Genomic DNA, 23,089 nt, shown 5'->3' on the forward strand with positions numbered 1-23,089 from the left:
TGGCGGATCTGGAAGAGTCTGGCGGATCTGGATCTGGAAGAGTCTGGCGGATCTGGAAGAGTCTGGCTGGAAGAGTCTGATCTGGAAGAGTCTGGCTGACTGGCGGATCTGGAAGAGTCTGGCTGACTGGCGGATCTGGATGAGTCTGGCTGACTGGCGGATCTGGATGAGTCTGGCTGACTGGCGGATCTGGATGAGTCTGGCTGACTGGCGGATCTGGATGAGTCTGGCTGACTGGCGGATCTGGATGAGTCTGGCTGACTGGCGGATCTGGATGAGTCTGGCTGACTGGCGGATCTGGAAGAGTCTGGGATCTGGAAGAGTCTGGAAGAGTCTGGCGGATCTGGAAGAGTCTGGCGGATCTGGAAGAGTCTGGCTGACTGGCGGATCTGGATGAGTCTGGCGGATCTGGAAGAGTCTGGCGGATCTGGAAGAGTCTGGCGGATCTGGAAGAGTCTGGCGGATCTGGATCTGGATGAGTCTGGCTGACTGGCGGATCTGGATGAGTCTGGCTGACTGGCGGATCTGGATGAGTCTGGCTGACTGGCGGATCTGGATGAGTCTGGCTGACTGGCGGATCTGGATGAGTCTGGCTGACTGGCGGATCTGGATGAGTCTGGCTGACTGGCGGATCTGTCTGGCTGACTGGCGGATCTGGATGAGTCTGGCTGACTGGCGGATCTGGATGAGTCTGGCTGACTGGCGGGATCTGGAAGAGTCTGGCTGACTGGCGGATCTGGAAGAGTCTGGCTGACTGGCGGATCTGGATGAGTCTGGCTGACTGGCGGATCTGGAAGAGTCTGGCTGACTGGCGGATCTGGATGAGTCTGGCTGACTGGCGGATCTGGATGAGTCTGGCTGACTGGCGGATCTGGATGAGTCTGACTGGCGGATCTGGATCTGGATGAGTCTGGCTGACTGACTGCGGATCTGGATGAGTTTGGCTGGATGAGTCTGGCGGATCTGGATGAGTCTGGAAGAGTCTGACTGGAAGAGTCGGATCTGGATGAGTCTGGCTGAAGAGTCTGGCGGATCTGGATGAGTCTGGCTGACTGGCGGATCTGGATGAGTCTGGCTGACTGCTGGATGAGTCTGGCTGGCTGGATGAGTCTGGCTGACTGGATCTGGATGAGTCTGGCTGACTGGCGGATCTGGATGAGTCTGGCTGACTGGCGGATCTGGATGAGTCTGGCTGACTGGCGGATCTGGATGAGTCTGGCTGACTGGCGGATCTGGATGAGTCTGGCTGACTGGCGGATCTGGATGAGTCTGGCTGACTGGCGGATCTGGATGAGTCTGGCTGACCTGGATGAGTCTGGCTGACTGTCAGATCTGGAAGAGTCTGGCTGACTGGCAGATCTGGAAGAGTCTGGCTGACTGGCAGATCTGGAAGAGTCTGGCTGACTGGCAGATCTGGAAGAGTCTGGCTGACTGGCAGATCTGGAAGAGTCTGGCTGACTGGCAGATCTGGAAGAGTCTGGCTGACTGGCAGATCCTGGCAGACTGACGGATCTGGAAGAGTCTGAACAATACAAAACAACAAACGTACGTGAAAACCTAAACAGCCTCTCTGGTGACAAACACAGAGACAGGAACAATCACCCACGAAACACTCAAAGAATATGGCTGCCTAAATATGGTTCCCAATCAGAGACAACGATAAACACCTGCCTCTGATTGAGAACCACTCCAGACAGCCATAGACTATGCTAGATAACCCCACTAAGTCACAAACCCAATACCTAACAAAACCCCATGACAAAACACACCACAATAAACCCATGTCACACCCTGGCCTGACCAAGTCAATGAAGACAAAGACTATACTTCGACCAGGGCGTGACAATAAGAAGCGTTAGATCTGTTCAATTTGATATATTTCTATGCTTCCCGTTCTAAAGTTAATTTTTCCGCATCTTTTGCTTTCGGTTTTGTACGCCGGCTTCAAACAGCTGAAAATACAATATTTTTGGTTATGAAAAATATATTTTGCAGCAGTTTACATGGTACAAATATTTTCTATACAAAACTTACTTGTTTGGTTAAATAAACTGAAATTAGGCAAATAATTATACATTTCAGCAACCAGGTAATGGTGGAGCGATATCTGCATAGTGCATCTTTACATAAAGATTTGTTTGGAGTGCAAAAATCTTCACTCGAACATAAAAAAATGTAAATACTCAAAAGACATTGCATTTCGTATTGATACCTCATAAGTTTATTTACATTCTTAAGGTGTTAACATTAAAATACTATGTCACCCTTTCAATACACCATTTTAACCATGCCTGTTAACCCAACTTTAAAGTACATCCTTCAAACCATTTTAAAGGCTTCACAATGAAAAAATGGATACAACTATTTATATTGCATATTTTCAACCAGGTTTGTACAACATGCAAAGCAAAAATAAAATGTATCATATGAAAATATAATGAATATTGAGATTGTAAATCATGATGTTCTAAGGAAAGTACTTCTAAGGAAGAAAAAAACAAGCAATTGTCTTGGAAAATATGAACGCTGGTTACCGAGGCAACAAGTGACGAAGCTAAAATATATTTTCCAAATATGTAGAATACAGTCAGTAAAGATTGTCTTATACATTTCAAAACTGAATAATTTTTGTGATAAACATTTATTTAAATCTTAGCCTTGTACAAATGTTCTTAGTTTAATCTAGTGAAATAAAAGGGTGTTGATGCGGTATGAATACTGTTTGACTGCCATGAATTTGGGAAATACCTGATAATAACCATATTATTTTTCCAGTTCTGAATCACTCAATTTACAGTAATATTCACACCTTGTAGTCTGTGAAACCCTTTCATGCATTGAATATGCAGGCACTAACTAAAACATTACAATACAGCAATTGTGATTCATGTGGTGGTGGTTAGGGCTGTTACAATATGAGATCAGAAGGCAGTACAATGATACATTATATTTTGCATAATAAACATTAAGATCTGCCTTTTCAGAGTTATTTGTTAATAATTGTCTGAAAAATAAAAAGGCTAAAATGAATTATGTAAATGTATCTCGGTGTAGTCTTAAGTGTGAACACTAACGTTTATTTCAGCTAAGTTCTTCGTTTTGACTTGACGGTCTCAGGAAAACGTAGGCTTCAACAAAATGAAGAAAACAATTACTTGAATATACAGAATTGATTTAAGATTTGTGTCTGGCAAAAAGATTTCTGCTGAGAAGTTATTGCAGCTTGAGATGAGACCAGGGGTGTCCAATGGTGTTTCATGGTGATGTGAGGCATCTTTTACTTCAAGTGTGTTGGTCCATGTTTTATTATGTTGGGATTGCCATCCTTGGAATGCTCTCTCCAGAAGGATGCTTAACTGTATAAAGACTGCATAGTTTTAACTGTTTGGTAGTCCATTGTATATCACAAGCAGGGGATAGGTAGAATCCAGACATTGGCACAGTATTAGGGACAGTGTAGCAGAGATAAGAAAAGATTGAGGCTTGGTTGTCTTGAAGCATTTGCTCCAGTGTTATAATAATTCATTGTTCTGTGACTCTTTACTCTGCTCTGCAGATTGGAAGTTTTGTATCTATTTCTAGATATTCTAAATGTCATACCAAATAGTATAACAGCTTTCACATCTAATTTGGTTTGCTATAAAAATGGATACTTTAACCAATATACTTTCTTTGATGGAATTTAATAGAATCCAAATATAATTTTAACCCAAGTCAGAAAATGTTAATTACAATTAATAACAAGCTGACTTAAAAATAGAACATTTTCAATATGTCTAATATTACGTCTAATAAAACGTTATTATCAATATCATTGTAGTTGCTAAAAATAAAAAGATTGTATTCAAACTGTCAGCTCTTCTGTATTTAAGCATATAAATAATGCAACAAAAATTGACTTCTCAGACACAATACAAAAGCGAGCAACTTAAAATGTACTTTGAAAATGTAAAACTGAATCAAATTGACAAAATTAACTTAAAAAAACAGCAAAAATAATGACAATATATTGCTGAAAAGCCCCATAATAACCACATGCAGAGCAGAATAAAGATAGACTATTTTTCTAATAAGAATTAGGCAACTGGGGAGTAATTGGTTTGTATTGTGGTAAAAATTCTCTCTTCAGAATTGCAGTTCCTGCCCATTGCTAATGATGTCAGGGCCTGTGCTAGCGCATCCATGCTAAGTCCGCTGTGTGATCCTGCATCATATCTGCGCCCATAGCTTGTGGAGCTGAAGGATGAGGAAGATAAATTAGTGGAGAAGCCAGAGCCTGTGGCATCAAAGCTCCCTCGTCTGGAGCCTGACCTGGAGCCAGTTCTTGAGTCGGGCCAGGAACCGGATGCTGACCCAGAACTGCTAACACTGTAAGGACTGTAAAGGCCTTTACTTGACTGAGAAGACCCTTCCAACAGACACAGACCAGAACCCTCCTCAATCATGCTTCTATCCATGGCATCCTTGTATGAGATCTTAAGCTTTGTCTTGGGGCAGGTGAGGTATTTGGTGTATCCACTGATATCCCGTAGCTTCTGTGCAGTACGTGCATCTAGGGTGCCCTTGTTGACAGCAACATCCAGTGGAACTCTGCCATTGACATCTGGTTCGATCAAACCACCAGTTAGATATTGTACTTCTAGGAATCTCTGTCCCGCCTCATAATAAAACCACCCCTTTTTTAATGCTTGTGCAGCAGACATTTTTGTTTTGGTTCGGGGATCCTCAAATCCATTGAAGGCCTTCTGTGCCAGGTTGATTCGGTCAACCATGATCTTATTCACAAGTCCCATGTTCACTGCACCTGCAACTGAGAATTTCTCTCCAGTATTTGGATCAATGATGCCACCAGTGGAAGCCTGAGCCTCCAGCAATCTTTGACCTGTGATATTGTCCACAAGATTTCTGTGCATGGCTTCTGTCACTGACACCTTATCCAATGTGTCAGTATCTAGTATTCCAGCTACAGGGCCCGATTCTTCTGTTGGGTCATTCCATATTGTTGCTGAGGGTTTGATAGAGGGGGCTGAACTATTGGAGTAAGATAATGTGGACCCAAAGGAGGATGACCTAGGTCTGGTGCCACTTACATTTCCGGACAGCATGTCCGCAAACTCTGTGATGGACAGAGTGCCAGCACGGTACTGATCCAGAGCAGACTGGTCAATGAGGCCCTTTGTGGTGGCATCATCAATATCATACTGCTGGCCAGACCTTCTATCAATGATCATGGACTTCACAACACCATCAGATGAGGAGATAGTAATCTCCTCCCACTCACACTCCTGCTCTGCAAGCTCCATGTAGGTCTGGTGATCAATAAGTCCTTTGTGATATGCCTCATACACAGACATCTCTTTGCCTGTCTCTGGGTCAACAATGACTACTCTACGTTTACGCACAGACGATTTGGAGGATGTCTTCCTCTCACGTTTCTTTTCTTTTAACAGCAAAAGTGCAAGTCCAGTGTCCGGGTCAATCAGGCATCGCTCCATCAGCTGCAGGTAAGTGAGGTTCTCCTCAGTGTTAGGGTCAAAGAAGCCTTTAGTGTCATCAGATGGGTCTGTAAGAAAGCCATTAATCTCCTCATCAAACAGACCACGTGTGTAGGCCATCTCAACTGGCAAGCGGTGACTCCCTTCTGGATCAACGATCCCACCAGTGGCAATTTGGGCTTCCAAGAGTCGAATGCCATGGTCTTTCAGAATGAGACCCTTTTTCATAGCCTGGAAGAGAGAGACGTTCTTGCCAGAGTACGGATCCCTGTAGCCTGTAACGGCATGCTCAGCAGAGATGAGCTTGTCTTTGAACTCTGAACCAACGACTCCCATTTTAACAGCTTCACTAACATTCAGCTTCAGGTTCTGTATTGGGTCAATTATATATCCTGTTGCTGCTTGAGCCTCAAGAAATTCAAAGGCTGTCCCGGGTCTTATCATGTTCTTTTTCATTGCTTGGTAGGTTGACAGGCGATCTTTGCTAGATTCTACATATACTCCGGCAATGCAGCTTGTGCCCTCAAGGTACTTCTTCACTTCTCTGCTGACCTCTTCCACTGAGATAAGGCCTTCAGTGAGATCATTGTATGTCTTTTAGTCAATAATCTGCGAACAAAGCAGCTCATCCAAGGTAACTTGCTTTCTGAGACCCTTGAAAAGCAGCCTTTTGTCTGCCATTGAAAGTAATCGCAGACCTCTCTCTTTATCAACTTTGCATCTCTTCAGCAGTTGGGCATAGGTCTGTCTCTCCTCTGTGGTTGGATCAACATAACCTTGTACATCACAGTTTGGATCAGTGATCCTGTCAAATGTTTCCTTATTGATGTACCCGCGTTGCATGGCAACATCTGTGGGAAGGTGGAAGTAGTATTCTGGATCCATAAGGCCTCCAGTGTAAGCCTGTGCTTCCAGGAGCCTCAGGGCATAATCCTCAGGAACAAGGTATTTTTTCATCGCTTGGAAGAGAGAGATTACTTTTCCACTGTAAGGATCCTTGTAGCCAGTGACTGCCCTCTCGGCAGAAAGAAGTTTGTCATGGATTTCAGGGCCGACTATCCCTTTGCGCACAGCCTCGTCAACAGTTAGCAATTCATCTTTCACGGGGTCAATGATGAATCCTGTTGCTGCTTGGGCCTCCAGGAGACTGATAGCAAAATCAGGCTTAATGAGACCTCTCTTCAATGCCTGGTAAATACTGACCTTAGAGGGGGAGTCTGAGAGGATTCCAGCAATACTGCCAGTGCCAAACAGATACTGCTTTACAGATGGCATTTCCATAACCTCACGGATAGTTTTCTTCTCTTGCTTCAAAGATTGTATGTTTGAAGATCGATAATGCGAGAAATGTAGAGCTCCTCAATAGTGACTCTTCGTCTGATCACATCACAGGACATGCTCTGCTCTACTTTCAGTATGTCCCTTTGTTCAATAATTTCAATGACGATGATGATCATTCTCTCCTTTGTGATTTGCCCACGGCGATACTGTTCCAGGAGCCTTAGCTTTTCCGCCTCAGGGAGCAGGTTTGACATCATGACATCCCATAGGGTCATTACCTTTCCTCTATAGGTCTGATGAGGGATATCCACTTGACTGTTAGTCAAGTCTGTCTGTGCCTGTTCTTCTGTGTATACGTAGGACTTTTCCACTGGACTTTGAGCTTCAGCTTTTGATAGTGGCAGGAAGCACAGACCAGTATCTGGATCTCTTATGCATTTCTCTTGCAGTTGTTTATACGTGTAACTTTCATTAGTGTTGGGGTCAACGAAGGCTTTGATATCCCCTGACGGGTCAGTAAAGGTCTTAGCCATCTGCTTATTGAAATAGCCACGTTGGAAGGCCACATCATTTGGGACACGGTGACTGCTGACTGGATCAATAATCCCTCCTGTGGCCATCTGAGCTTCCAAACGGGGAATGGCATGTTCTCGTAGCACAAGCTCCTTCTTCATGGCTTGGAAGAGGGAAATAATGTTGCCTGTGTATGGATCTCTGAAACCAGTCACTGCTTTCTCAGCTGAAAGAAGTTTCTCGTGAACCTCAGGACCAACAACTCCTGCTTTCACAGCATCATCCACAGTGTACCGCTGGTTTTTAACAGGATCGATAATGAAACCAGTTGCTGCTTGTACCTCGAGTAATGCAAGACCTGCATTTTGTCTCAATATATTCTTCTTCATTGCTTGATAAATGCTAACCTTTTCCTTTGAGTCACCCATATAGATGCCTGCAATCTGTCCATCTGTTCCTTGCAAGTATTTCCTGACTGCGTCCATGTCACTGATTTCTTTCGGTTTCTTTTCGCCCTGTTGGAGCTGATCATATGTAGCTTCATCAATTATTTTGGATTCAAACAATGAGTTGGCAGTGACAGGTGCTCTAAGACCTTCAAAGCTGGCCTGTTCTTTTTCCTGTTTCTTGGTCTCCTTTTTATCAACCATTGTGACAAGGATTGTAATAATTTGTTCAATAGTCACTGTTCCAGTTCTGTACTGTTGAATTACCTCGATTCTTTGTTCCTCTGTAATATATTCAGAGTTTGTGATCTCCCAAATAGTGACTTTCCTTCCTTTGAAAGGTCCATACTGCAGCTCCATTGTTGCCTGATTCAAGGCATCTTTGATCTGGAGCTCAGTGTATTGATGATCCTCTTGACTTTTGTTTCTCTTTTGACTTTGAATTGCATTCTCTGAGAGCAGAAGAAATGGAAAACCAGTCTCTTTGTCAGTGACACATTTTTTCATGAGTTGTACATAAGATGCATTATCCCACATGTTAGGATCAAAGAATACCTTAGTTTCATCAGTGTGGTTGCTCAAGGTCTTGTTAATTTCTTCAAAATATCCACGTTTACAGGCAACATCATGTGGGATGCGATAACTTTTGACTGGATCAATTATACCTCCAGTTGCAAGCTGAGCCTCTAGCAGACGGATACCCTGGTCTTTCTTAATAAGGTCTTTCAACATTGCCTGAAATAGGGATACATTCTTTCCAGTGTAGGGATCTTTGTAGCCATTAACAGCTCTCTCTGCAGACAGAAGTTTTTCATGCATCTCTGGGCCAACAAGACCTGATTTAACAGCCTCATCCACAGTGAGCTTCTGATTTTTGACAGGGTCAATTATAAATCCAGTCCCAGCTTGAGCCTCAAGAAGAGTCAATGCAGTCTCGGGAGAGAGCATCTGTTTCTTTACAGCTTGATAGAATGGTATTTTCTCCTTGGTTGACTCAACGATCACTCCAGCAATGCTAGGTGTTCCTCTTAAGGCTTTCTTAACACACTCCATCTCAGAGATTTCAATGACAGTTGTTTTGCCATTATGCAATTTGTTGAACAAGTCTTTATTGATGATCTTTGATTCTAGAAGTTCAGCTGCAGTGACAGGAGTCCTCAGACCATCAAACACAATTTCATTCTTCTCTTTGTCTTCCACAACACTAATTACAATTTTGATAAAATTTTCTATTGTGATTTTTCCGGTCTTATACTGATGAATCAGATCCTTCCTCTGTAGCTCTGTAAAATACTCTGAGTTAATGATTTCCCAAATGGTCACAGTCTTTCCTTGGAATCTTCCAACTAGAACAGAGATATTTGCTTTAGTGAGTACATCTTTAGTCTCTTCAGTTGTGTAGGTCTTGTCACTTTGTGCAGCGTTCTCTGTGATTGGTAACACAAGTAGGCCTGTCTCTGCATCTGAGGTGCACCTCTCCAATAGTTGCTGATACGTGAGGCTCTCCTGAGTGCTTGGGTCAAGGAATAACTTTGAGTCAGCAGTAGGGTTTGATAAAGTTCTGTTAATCTCAGAATCCAATTGGCCCTGCTTATAGGCTGTCTGGAGTGGTACACGGTGACTATTGACAGGGTCAATTATTCCACCAGTTGCAATCTGAGCATCCAGAAGTCTAACGGCCTGGTCTTGTTCAATCAAACCGTTTTTCATTGCCTCAAAGAGTGAGATTTTGTCTCCAGTATAAGGATCTTTGTAACCAGTAGCTGCTTTTTCTGCAGAAAGCATTTTGATATGGAGTTCTGGACCTATTAATTCCTCCTCCTAATTCCTCCACAGCTTCATCCACAGAGAGCATTCTGTTTTTCACTGGATCAATGAGGTACCCAGATGCTGCCTGAGCTTCAAGAAGCATTGTGGCAGCACCAGGAGAAAGTCTATTCTCTTTCATGGCTTGATACACACTCATTTTCTGCTTGGCTGGGGTCAAGACTCCGCCAACACTATTCTTGCCTTTGAGACATGTTTTCACTTTCTCGGTCTTGCTCAGGTCTTGCACTGTGGTTTTCCCTGTTTTCAGCTTGTCAAAGTCCATTTTGTTCAGTATACCAATGTCATGGAGCCTGCTGGCAGGAACCTTGTCCCTAATCCCATCAAAAGCAAATGGTGAATCTTTGTTTTTCTTTGCACCATCTACTACTTCAGACCCATTGAATACTTTATTTGTAGTCCCCACCATTGTCATTGCAATTAGCTGGTCTTCAGGGACCTCCTCAGTTTGAATCTCCCTTTCTTTAGTGTGGGGTGTTACTGATTTTTTAGGTGTAGAAATTTGCTGTAGCTTCTCACGAAGCTTTTTATTCTCCTCACCCAACAAATTCTCTTGTTCAAGCCTTTTATTTTCAATATTCTGCATCTCTTTCTGCTTATTGCACATCTTTCTGCTTACATCACATCTTTTGTTGGGCATTGGCCATCTAATTTGGAGATAAAAAAATAAAGATAAAATTAATACAACTTTAAAGACATTTTTGCACATGGTCTTAACATTATATTATTCTGATTATAGTTAAATGCTACATAATATCAAAATATTAATATATAAATATGATATATACGACATGTAATATTCTGAAATGTATTCGAAATCGGTTTCATTTGAAAAGCATTTGCTAGAAAATACAATTTCATTTACAAAACGCTGCAACATTCAGTTCATGAGCTAGACACTTAGTATTGATGACAGTCTCTGCAATTCACATGAATAGGACATGTGGATCTCCTTTATGTGTTAGTGTTTTTGAGAAGCTTATGGTTATTTGCAAATGGATTTTCACAAGATTATTTTACATTGCACAATACCTCTTTAGACTTAGTCTGTAGATCTGCAGCCTCTTTTTGTAATTTCTCCTTTTCTTTCTCAAGGTCAGCTATGGTTTTACATAAATTATCAGACTGTTTGCTTCTCTGTAATCTCTGCCCCTCCAGTTTATCTACAATTACTTTTTCTGAAGCATTTTGCTCTTTCTCTTGGAGACAAACTCTTATCTCATCAGCTTGTTTCTTGAATTTTATGGCCTCCTCCTCTGCTTTGGACTGAGCTTCACTGAGCTGTGTCACCCTAAGCTTCAATTTCTCTGCTTCTGCAGTTGTTTCACGCTGCCTCTTGCGCTCAGCCTCTAGAGATTTTTGGAAGCCCTTTGTCTCATCAAGACGCTGCTGCATTTGCTGCTTGTCCTCCAGTAGTTTTTGGGCCTGCTCCTGAGCTTTGTCCTTTTGTTTCTGGAGCTTCTCTGCCTCAGCTTTCAGTTTAGTTGCTTCTTGGATAGCCTGCATATTCTCCTTCAGCATTTTGTCAGCAAGAGCCATCTGTTCGGCAAGCTTGGACTCTGCAATCTGTCTCTCTTGGGCTGCCTCCTGAGCTTCTAAACGTAGCCTGGCAGCATCCTCTGCTAACTTCTTCATGTTCTCAGCCTCCTCTTCCAGGAATTTCTGAGCATTAGCTTTGTCTTTACTCATGAGACGCTGATTCTCATTCTCAATTCTAAGCTTAAGTTTGACCAGCTCCTCCATCTGGACCTTGACCTTAAATAGCTCATGCTCAACTTGAACTTTCTGCTTGACAGCATTGCTAACTTCATCCTTCATCCATCCTTCTGGAGCTGAAGCTCCTCATCTAAAACATATTTCTGCTTATCAGTCTCATCCAGTCGCATTTTCACCTTTGCTAGCTCCTGCTCAACTTGTGTCTTCTGCTTCAATGTTTGTTGAGCTAGCTCTTTGTGCTTAGCCATCTCTGCGTCTGCCTGCTGCTTCTGTTTCAGAGCAGAAGCCTCAGCTTCTGCTCGCTTTGCAGCCTCCTGCTCTGCTTCCTTCTTCAGTCTCTCAGCATCCCCCTGAGCCTTGGCCTGTTTGGCAGCCTCAGCTTCAGCTGCTTTCTTCTGTTTCTCAGCATTCTCTGCTTTTTGACGGAGTAAAGCAGCCTCTTTCTCAGCTTTCTCCTTGGCCTTCTCAGCTTCTTGTGCAAGTTTCTTAGCCATGTCAAACTCCTCTTTGAGCTTGGCCTGGGAAAGATTGTCCTCTTTCTGCTTGACCAGAACATCCTCTGCTCTCTTTTCTGCATCACTAAATTTCTGTGCAGCCTCTTTGGCTAGAATAATCTGTTTCTCTGTTTCTTTGTCAGCATTGTCCTTCTGCTTGTTAGCATCGGCAGCAATCGATTTGAGGCGCTCAACTTCTTTCTGAGCTACATGGCATTGTTGCGCTGCTTCTTCCTCTGCAGCAGTGATCTTTTTAACTTTCTCTTCAGCTTGCTTTCTTTTGTTCTCCTGCTCTAAAGCAAGCTTTCTGAGTTTCTCTGCCTCTTCCTCAGCCTTGACTCTGTTCTTATGCGTCTCATCTGCAATGCCTTTAAGCTTGTTCAACTCCAACTCAAGATCCAACTTGCCTGTTGATGCCATCTCAAAGTTTAGTTTTAGGATGCAAATCTCCTCCTCGAATACCCTCCTCTGCTTAAGAGTTTCCTCTACAATCTTCTTCTGTCTCTCCAATTCAGAATCAGAAGTCTTCATAAGCTGTGTGATCTTTTCATCAATGTCTTGCTTGTGCTGTTTTGCTTGGTCTTCTAAGACCTTTCTCTGATAACTCTCATCTTCGGCCTTTCTCCTAAGTCTCTCATTTTCTGCCTCTTTATCCTTCAGGGCAATCTCAGCTTCAGTTTTCAGGCCAGTTGCTTCATTAATGGCTGCCAGTTTTTCCTTGAGTATCTTCTCAGCCTCTGCTCTTTGCCGAGCCGCATTATTCTCCGCTACCTGCCTCTGCTTCTTTGCCTCTTCAGCGATTGATCTCAGCTTAGTCGCCTCTTCAGCTAGTTGCCTCATTTTTGATGCCTCAGACTCAAGGAGATTTCTGCTTTTCTCTGTTGTAGACATGGTCTCCTTCTCAGCTTTGAACTTCAACTGAAGAAGAACTTCCATTTCACTTCTCACTTTAGCCAGTTAGTCTTCTAGCTGTTTCCTTTCTTTTACTGCAGCATTCACCTCATTTTTCAGGCGCTGGAGCTCTTCATCCCATAAAGACCTCTGTTGCTTACCATGGTCAAAGTCAGACCTTAGGCGAATTAAATCTTGTTCTGCAGAGAGTTTCTGCTGTGCTGTTCCCTCTGCCAATTTCTTCTGTTTATCCAGCTCCTTCTCTGCCATTTCCTTTTGCTAAAGAGCAGCCTTTTCAGCCTTAGCCCTTTTCTTTGCCTCTTGCTCAGCTTCCTCTTTCGGTTTCTCGGCTTCCTCCTGAGCCTGGCTCTTCTTGTGGGCTTCTTCCTCAGCCTGAAGCCTCAAACGGAGTGCCTCATTGGTTTTCTGCCTCCACTTCTCAAGCTCCTTCTCTGCTTCCTCCCTGGCTTTGTTGGCTTATTCTTGTTGCTTCTTGAGATACTCTGCCTCTTCCTGCAACTGAATAACAGTGCCCTGTTCTTGTTTCAGCAATGCCTCAAGCTTTACTGCCTTCTCATTAAAGGACAAGCGTTTGGTCTGCAGTTCGGTGGCAGCACTCTTCTGTGCCACCTCCTCTGCAACCATGACCTGCCTATGCTTCTCCCCTTCTGTCTGTTTCATGCGCCTCTCTGCCTCTTCAGCTTGCATCTTGAACTTCTGCAACTCATCCAGGGCCTTCTGCTTTTGCTTGGCAGCTTCTTGTTCTGCCTCTGTTTTGCGATTCAGCTCCTCCTCTGCGTTGCGCTTTTTCTGATTCTCTTCATTCACCTGCTTGCGAAGCTTCTCTGCCTCCTCCTGAGTAACTTTCCTCAGTCTCTCAGCCTCGGCAGCCATGTCCCTTAGCTGCTGAAGTTGGGCCTCAGCTGTGGCCTTTTGCTTTATGGTAGTCTCTAATTGGATTCTGATGATATGGATCTCCTCCTCCATCTTGGTACGACTATACTGTGCCTCCTCAACCTGCTGGCTCTTGTTTTGGATTTCCTGCTCTGACAGGTTCTTGAGTTTGTGCAGCTCCTGCTGTATGTTGTGCTTCTGTTTCTCAGAATCTACTTTCACAACCTCTCTCCTGCTGACCTCTTCTTTCATTTTCAACTTGAGTTACTGGGCTTCTTGTTCCGCTTTAGTGATAGCTTGGATGTGTGCCTCAGCTAACTGCCTTTGTTTGTCTAATTCAGCCTGCATCTCAGCCAACTTTTTTCTCTCCTCCTTCTTTAGTATTTCAGCAGCTGTCTGTATGAGTGGAAGCAAACAGAAAAGGGTAAAACAATGCTAAGTATTACAGTGTTAGAAAATAAATGTTTGAGCTGTTTGAAATACTCAAAAAAGTTAAACGTTTAAGTACATGTAGGTAGACAGAGTGGGGTCCACAATTATTGACACCTTTGATAAAAGATGATCAACAATGACTGTATAAAATAATTAATTAAAATACTGATAGCTACAGTGCATTCGGAAAGTATTCAGACCCCTTCACTTTTTCCACATTTGTGACTCACCACCTGGATTTGGTCTTCTGTAGCAAAAGCTGAAATTGTGTTTTTTTACATTGGATACATTAGAGACTCAGAGCTACACAATGGTATATCATACACTGCATTTGAGGAATAATGGGAGAGTAATTCTGCTTTGAAAGTTGATCAACTTGTAAACTCACTTTTGAGAAAATCACCTTCAAATGTTTTGATATCTAGTGATGAGCTCTTCTTTGTCTACACCGATTCAGCATCATTCACACCCTCTTAAGCTTTAGCCCCACCCATCTCGTTTCGCTCTTGGAGCGCACACTTGACTCTCTGGCTGATGATTTGTTTACCTCTGGATAACATGAAAACAGCCGTTACTGGCACCGGCCATATTCAACTGGTGTTATACACACGTCACGTAATGTTTGCTAACGAGCCAGCCAGCTAGCTAGTTAAGCAACAATGAACAAAGTGCCAACAACGAACAAGGTGCCAACATGAATAAAAAAAATACATATATTTAACTAGGCAACAAACTAACTAAGAACAAATTCTAATTTACAATGACGACTGACATCGGCCAAAGCCAGACAACACTGGGCCAATTGTGTGCCGCCCTATGGGACTCCCAATCACATCCGGTTGTGATACAGCCTGGATTTGAACCAGGGTGTCTGTAGTGATGCCTCTAGTACTGAGATGCAGTGACTTAGACCACTGCTCCACTCGGGAGCCACATTAGGTTCTAACTAGAAAAGCAAACAGCACTGGGAAATGAACAATAACATCCGCTAGGTAGCCAGCCAGCTAACGTTAGCTAGCTAGCTAACAGTACACCTTAGCTTAGGACATATACAGTGGGGCAAAAAAGTATTTAGTCAGCCACAAATTGTGCAAGTTCTCCCACTTAAAAAGATGAGAGAGGCCTGTAATTTTCATCATAGTTACACTTCAACTATGACAGACAAAATGAGGGAAAAAAAAATCCAGAAAATCATGTAGGATTTTTAATGAATTTATTTGCAAATTATGGTGGAAAATAAGTATTTGCCCCCCTACAAACAAGCAAGATTTCTTGCTCTCACAGACCTGTAACTTCTTCATTAAGAGGCTCCTCTGTCCTCCACTCGTTACCTGTATTAATGGCACCTGTTTGAACGTGTTATCAGTATAAAAGACACCTGTCTACAACCTCAAACAGTCACACTCCAAACTCCACTATGGCCAAGACCAAAGAGCTGTCTAAGGACACCAGAAAGAAAATTGTAGACCTGCACCACTTGGTTTGAAGAAATCAACTGTGGGAGAAATTATTAGGAAATGGAAGACATACAAGACCACTGATCTGGGGCTCCACGCAAGATCTCACCCCGTGGGGTCAAAATGATCACAAGAACGGTGAGCAAAACTCTCAGAACCACATGGGGGGACCTAGTGAATGACCTGCAGAGAGCTGGGACCAAAGTAACAAAGCCTACCATCAGTAACACACTACGCCGCCAGGGACTCAAATCCTGCAGTGCCAGACGTGTCCCCCTGCTTAAGCCAGTACATGTCTAGGCCCGTCTGAAGTGTGCTAGAGAGCATTTGGATGATCCAGAAGAAGATTGGGAGAATGTCATATGGTCAGATGAAACCAAAATATAACTTTTTAGTAAAAACAAAGAATGCTGAGTTGCAGGAGCATTCATTAACCCATAGCTAGCTAGCTAGATAAACAATGCACCTAATGCACCTAGCACCTAGCTAACAACATTTAATATCACATGCATCACATAACGTTAGCTAACAAAGCCAGCCAGGTAACGTTAGCTGGTTAAACAACAACAAACAAAGTGCCAACAATAGCTAACCAACCAGGGCCAATGTTAGCTAGCTAGCATTAGGCTTTAACTAGAAAAGAAAATGCCTCTGGGAAACAAATAATAACATCAGCTAGGGAACCAGCCAGCTAACGTTAGCTAGCTAGCTAACAGTACACTTGAAATGAAACCACTTTGTCAAAATTACAAACGTGTAATATCTGAAAATGTAGCTAGCTATCGCTGGACTATCTCACCTGTATACATCATCATGCCTGATGGATGCGTCTCCCTGTCAGGAATGCCATACCACAGTTGCCCTTAGTTTGAAAATGTGATCTGGAGACAGCTGTTTTCTCCATCTCTTTAGCTATCATACTCTAATTCCACTGATTTCAAAACTTGATCCTCCAGAAACTGGAAAGCAACACTTATGCAGCTCCACTACACAATACCTAAAAAAAAAGGCTGTGTTCGACAGGATTACCAATTCATACTGATGAGCTCAAATAGACAGAAGCCTTCAATATGGCAGACCAATCCAAACTCCTCTCTCGGCATGTCCAGCCCACTCATTATCTCAGCCAATCATGGCAAGTGGTAAGGTTGCCCTCTTTTTCTGTGGCTTAACTAACAAGGCTCATCATTTAACAATGTTTTCTTATTTAAAAGTTTGTTTGCCAAAAAAACACATTAGTTACGCTTAGTTTCCTGAATCGGGTCAGATTTTGTTACGTTACAGCCTTATTTAAAAGCGTGAACAGGTTTTTAGAAACTTGATTGATTCAATTGATTGGACATGATTTGGAAAGGCAGACACCTGTATATATACAGTCCCACAGTTGTCAGAGCAAAAACCAAGCCATGAGGTCAAAGGAATTGTCTGTAGAGTTCAGAGACAGGATTGTGTCAAGGCACAGCTAAGGGGAAGGGTACCAAAACATTTCTGCAGCATTGAAGGTTTCCAAGAACTGAGCAATCGTGGGAGAAGGGCCTTAGAGAGGTGACCAAGAACCCGATGGTCACTCTGAAAGAGCTCCAGAGTTCCTCTGTGGAGATGTGAGAACCTTTCAGAATGACAACCATCTCTGCAGCACTCCACCAATCATGCCTTCATGGTAGAGCGGCCAGATGGAAGCCACTTCCTCAGTAAAAGGCACATGACAGCCGCTTTGAGTTTTCCAAAGGGCATCTAAAGGACTCTTGGACCATGAGAAACAAGATTCTCTGGTCTGATGAAACCAAGATTGAACTCTTTGGCCTGAATGCCAAACTTCACGTCTGGAGGAAACCAGGCACCACACATCACCTGCCCAATACCATCCCTACGGTGAAGCATGGTGATGGCAGCATCATGCTGAGGGCTTGTTTTTCAGCGGCAGGGACTGGGAGACTAGTCAGGATCGAGGGAAAGATTAACAGAGCAAAGAGAGATCCTTGATGAAAATCTGCTCCCAAGCGCTCAGGACCTCAGACTGGGTTAAAAGGATCACTTTCCAAAAGGACAACAACCCTAAAAACACATAACCAAGACAACGCAGGAGTGGCTTGAATGTCTCTGAATGTCCTTCAGTGGCCCAGCTAGAGTCCAGACTTGAACCCGATCTAACATCTCTGGAGAGACCTGAAAATATCTGTACAGTGATGCTCCCCATCCAACCTGACAGAGGTTGAGAGGATCTGCAGAGAAGAATGGGAGAAACTCTCCAAATACAGGTGTGCCAGGATTGTAGCGTCATACCCAAGAAGGCACGAGGCTGTAATCGCTGCCAAAGGTGCTTCAACAAAGTACTGAGTAAAGGGTCTGAATACTTATGTAAATGTTACATTTCCGTTTTTTTTTAAATACATATGCAAACTTTCTAAAAACCTGTTTGAACTTTTATTATGGGGTATTGTATGTAGATTTATGAGTAAACATTTTTTTATACATTTTAGAATAAGGCTGTAACGTAACAAAATTGGTAAAAAGGGAAGGGATCAGAATACTTTCCGAATGCACTGTATATTGTATGCTAAAAAAGTTCTAATGTTTTTGAGCACACAATTTATTTTATAGTATAATAATAATAATATATCCCATTTAGCAGACGCTTTTGTCCAAAGCGACTTACAAGTCGGCTGGGGCCACTACTTTTACATATGGGTGGCCCTAGCGGGAATCGAACCCACAACGCTTGGCGTTGCAAGCGCCATGCTCTACCGACTGAGCCTCATCTTTATCATGGTTGTCAATGATGTCAGAACCTAAATGTATTTCAAATGAAAAAATATTCGTTATCTAGGGACAGAAATGTTTGCTATTTGCTTTGAGAAAATAATCCCATACTTTTAATGTCTGGCTCACATAGTGAGACTTTACATTGCAACAACACTATTGAGATCTTGAATAGCATAATGCAGTTGAGGTATTTTTCCTTGTTTTCTCTTGTAGTAAAAATGTAATCTTTCATTACTAATATCAAATAAGAATCAAAGAACACGTTCAATGTACTGACTTGGCTACTACTCTTGAACTTTACCTTGGACTAAGATTGTATTATCTTTAACCTTCTTCAAATTCAATCCACCATGTTTTAAAATTGGAAATAAACTTGAAAGGACAGAAGCAGAGAAATAATAATGTGCAAAGACCATGCAAAGTGTATTACCCACAGAGGCTAAGTTTAAATCGAGTTGATCAGTATTTTTAAATTATTAGGAAAAATTCGGAGCACCTACACGGCCATGTACAGAAGTTTGTAAAATGTCAAAGCTACTGTACGTAAGCAAGCCAATCCCAATTACTGACATTTACTGCATAATCTAATCCTACTTTTATGCAAGATATTGTGGAAGATATATTATTTGATTAATAAGAGACAAGGTCCAAAAATGGGGATTTGATGTCTTCACTATTATTGTACAATGTAGAAAATAGTAATGAATTAAGAAAAACTGGCGAACTGGTGAACTGGTGTTCTGACTGGTACTATATACTGACGAGGATAGATTTGATTTTCCATAAAGAGAGTGTTTTATAGTAACTGTTGTTATAGCCTGCGTATGTGAGTCTGTTCGTGCCCTCATGCCACTCCTTATTGTTGTTATGGTTAGTGGATAAGCAGGGAGCTGCTGCCTATTTTCAATCTGTCCCTCAATTACCTCCTCATCCTCAAGTCGGTGCTGTGTCTCCATTATAAACTTGATGTACTGGCTGGTCAGAGTCATCAATTCACTGTAGCGGGTTCTCAGAGTCACATACTGAAAGACAATTCCAGATGTTTAAAGTCCTGAAACAATTGTGAATAATGATCATACCTCCAAGACATGCTAGCCTCTCACCATAACAATAACAGGAGAGGTTAGCATTTTTGGGAGGGTATGATATTTATGCCTGCATTCATCAATATTCACGACTAATTCAAGAGTATCCATAATCATGGTAGCATCCACATTAACATTGATGTAGAAGTGTTAGAAACATTCTTATTCTTATTTACAATAAAAGTGATTCCAAAATGACACAAGACATTATTTACCATTCATTTATATTGGGCAAAAAATAAGCTGAAACACAACTAAAACAAACAGCAAGTGCATCCAACAAGTTTGTAGAGGCACTAGCTTGATGTAATTATTGTGTGCTAGGAATATGTGGCCAAATACTACATTTCTGACTACTTTAATACACATATAATTTCTCCCAATATATTTGGTCTCCTAAAATGGGGGGGACTATGTACAAAACCTGCTGCCATTTCTAAACGGTTCACCCAATATGTATGAAAATACACTCATATTAAAGCTCAGTCTGCACCTTTATCTCATAATCATTGTTTAATTAAAACTGTCCCAATACTTTTGCAGCTCACTGTAATTGTAAACAACTTTAAAGCTACTGAAGCTGTAAAAGACGATTAAGTAAATTCCACATCATGTCTATATGTCTACCTCTTGGATGATATTGTCAGATGCACACTCCATTTTGGTTTTCTTTAGGGGCGAAGCCAGAGGTGCCATCAGAGCTTTGTACGTCACCAACTGAAGCTCATAGTCCTGGGGAAAACACATTGACATAATATACAAATATCATTGATGCAACAAATCTGCATTTGCATAATCTTATTTTAAGTGACATCTGATCTGCATACGCACCTTGACCGCATCAATATATGACCTTGCATGTTTTTGACGCTACTCAATCTAATCTTTGTTTTTCTCTATCTCTTCTAGGAGTTTCTGCAATAATAAAAGATTGTAAAACTGTAAAACTGAAAAACCGAGTCTTAATAACGTAACATTACATTCCATCATCGAGCTAAGACTCTTCAGCTCCCCTATTTGTAATGGAAGCCTCGTGATACCTAGTCATGGGTGCCTCACATCGATGGTGGATTAGGTGAGTTTCCCTGTTACTATGTAAAACACTGAGCATCTTGGTAGAAAAGCGTTATATAAATCCAATCAATTATTATTATTATCAGTTGTACAGTACCTTCTCCTGTGCCAACTGCTGCTTGAGGGCCTCGCTGTCACCGATGGGCACAGCCTGGATTTTCTCCCGCCTCTGCTTGGCATCATTGAGCCATCTGATGAGCCAGTCATAGCTCTCGCGGTAGGAGTGCATCTGCCTCCCCAGCAAGTCCAGCTTGCGTTGGCGCAGGTCTATCTGGGCGAACACGGCCTGACAGCGCTCCTCTAGCACAGCCACTACTTGGCAAAAGTGTTCCAGCTCGGCATCGTGCTCGCTGTGGACCTGCGTCATCCGCTCGTTTACGACCATCGCCTTCTGCAGCTCTTCCTGGAGAGTGTCGAAAGTATTCTGGTCATCCTCGGCCTCGCCAAGCATTGTCTACCAGAGAGAGGGAGAGAAAGAGAAAAAGAGGGAGACAGAGAGCGAGTGAGAGAGTTAGAGAAGAAGAGCGAGAGAGTAGACAAAGCGAGAGATATATAAAGAGAGATGTGTTATATATATATATATATAACACAACACATGAGAGAGAGAGAGAGCGCAAGAAAGAGGGGGAGAGAGAGCAAGAAAGAGGGGGAGAGAGAGGAACATTGCTAGAAATGCATAGAAATCATTAAGTCACTGTCTGATAACCAGTCCATATGAAAGCATCGTCTACACACCAACGGATAGAATACAGTTAATTCTAACAGAGATACTGTACCTTTAGCTGGGTGCAGTAGTTCTCCACCTCTTTTTCGTCTGTTGGCATCTTGTTGACATCTCATAAACGGGCTTCGTACTTTTTGAGGGTGTCCTCTACACCCTTTGTGCTGCGGATCACTATGTTGATGGTTTGCAGTCTAAACAAGGAGTGGTGTATAGTGTTAGCTGTGTGTGTATTATGATTCAGATAAACTATTTAGATTGAAGATGTTACTTATTGGTCTTATGGTTTTGATATGCATGTAGTAACAATCAGAGTTAGCGAGGGACTCACTTGTCCAGGTACACGGAGGACAGGCTGTAGATGTGCTCCATTTATTCAGCGTAATATCCAGCTCAGAGCACAGTCCTAGGGCGGAGCTGGACTACTGAGCGGATGTCATTACCTTCTGTGTCTTCTCAGCCACATTGGTCAGGTCTTTCTTCAAGTCCTCCAACTCTGACTGGACTTTCTATGAGCAGAAAAGGGAATAATGGACCATAACTAGCCATTCCACCTGCAGTCTTTTTTTCATGGAGTTGCTAACAAGCAAAATAGGAATACAAAGGTCTTTTGAAATTATTACGACAAGAATCGAGCAGATGTAACATACTACACAGCATGTCTGATCTAAAAACGTTAGTTTGCCCTTCTACTGTCTAACTTAATTTTCTTGACACAAAGGAATTTGAAATAGTTTCCGAAACAATAACCCTCTGTTGAATGTGGCCTGGCTCTGTTTCAAATAGGCATATTATCTATTTTGGGCTGACAATTCATCACAGATCTACCATTAACTTCAGTCTGTTTACTTTGGGATTGGATGTGTGATTTACGGTAGCCATTGCAGTGGCATGGTGACCCCCTGAATCTAAATTACATACAGTCATGTGAAAAAATAAGTACACCCCCTGCAAAGTGTTTTTTATTTTGTTTTACATATTTGGACACCTGGATATTTGAGCTAAATTCCAACCACAACACATAAAGGTAAACCAATTAACAAATCACACACAAAAAAATGTTAACTTTGAAAATACAATTTCCTTATTGGAAAATAGTCAGTATACCCCTACCTTTACCATGGCATAAAATGGCAAAGATTTGAATCAGGTGCACCACAACAAGTGCAAATAATTAGAAAATCATTAGAGAGAAACTTGGGAAGGTCCAGAAACTTGGTCTGGTTTGGTCTGTGTGTGTGGTAACACATCATGCCAAAATCAAAAGACCTATTAAAGGCCCTTAGAAGAAAGATTATTGATGCCCATGAGTCTGGGAGGGGTTAGATATCAATTTCCAAGCAATTCGAAGTACATCATCATTCCACTGTCAAACAGACCATCTACAAATGGAGAAAATTCCAGACCACTGGCAATCTACCTAGGACAGGTAGTCACACAAAATTCAGCCCAAGAGCTGACCGAAAGATGCTCATGGAAGTCTCAAATAACCCCAGGGTAACATCAAGAGATTTACAGGCTTCTCTAGCCACAATCTATGACAACTGTCAGAAAGAAACTATCTTGGCCTACATGGGTGGTCAGGAAGGAAGAAACCTCTGGCAAGACTTGAAAATGGCTGTCTGGCAATGATACACAATCAACTTGACAGAGCTTGAAGTATTTAAAAACAATAATGGGAAAATATTGTAAAATCCAGGTGTGCAAAGCTCTTACGCAAAAAGACTTACAGCTGTAATCACTGCCTGTAACATCTGTTTCCAACTCACACCCTCAAAAACGTAGAACCCCCTGAACGCAACTCACGCTCCAGATCCCAATCAACTTAATTTTAATCACCTGTTCACACACCTAAATGTCATTATCACACACTATTTAGATCAGTTTTTTGCACCCAATCACTGTGAAGTATTGTTTGTTTTTGTGACACGTGTCTTTCGGAGCGTTGGTTTTCCTGTGATGTACTCCTTCGTGTATGATAGTTTTTGCCTGACTCACTA

The 23,089-nt window shown here is 42.3% G+C and overlaps 1 pseudogene; it reads right to left on the reverse strand.

Moving 5' to 3' along the window:
* Positions 1 to 1,728: 1,728 nt before the first annotated feature.
* Positions 1,729 to 23,089, reverse strand: part of LOC135550152 (plectin-like) — a 111,149-nt pseudogene continuing 89,788 nt past the window's right edge.

Source organism: Oncorhynchus masou, chromosome 12 (genome assembly GCF_036934945.1).
Source record: "Oncorhynchus masou masou isolate Uvic2021 chromosome 12, UVic_Omas_1.1, whole genome shotgun sequence".
Lineage (NCBI taxonomy): Eukaryota > Metazoa > Chordata > Actinopteri > Salmoniformes > Salmonidae > Oncorhynchus > Oncorhynchus masou.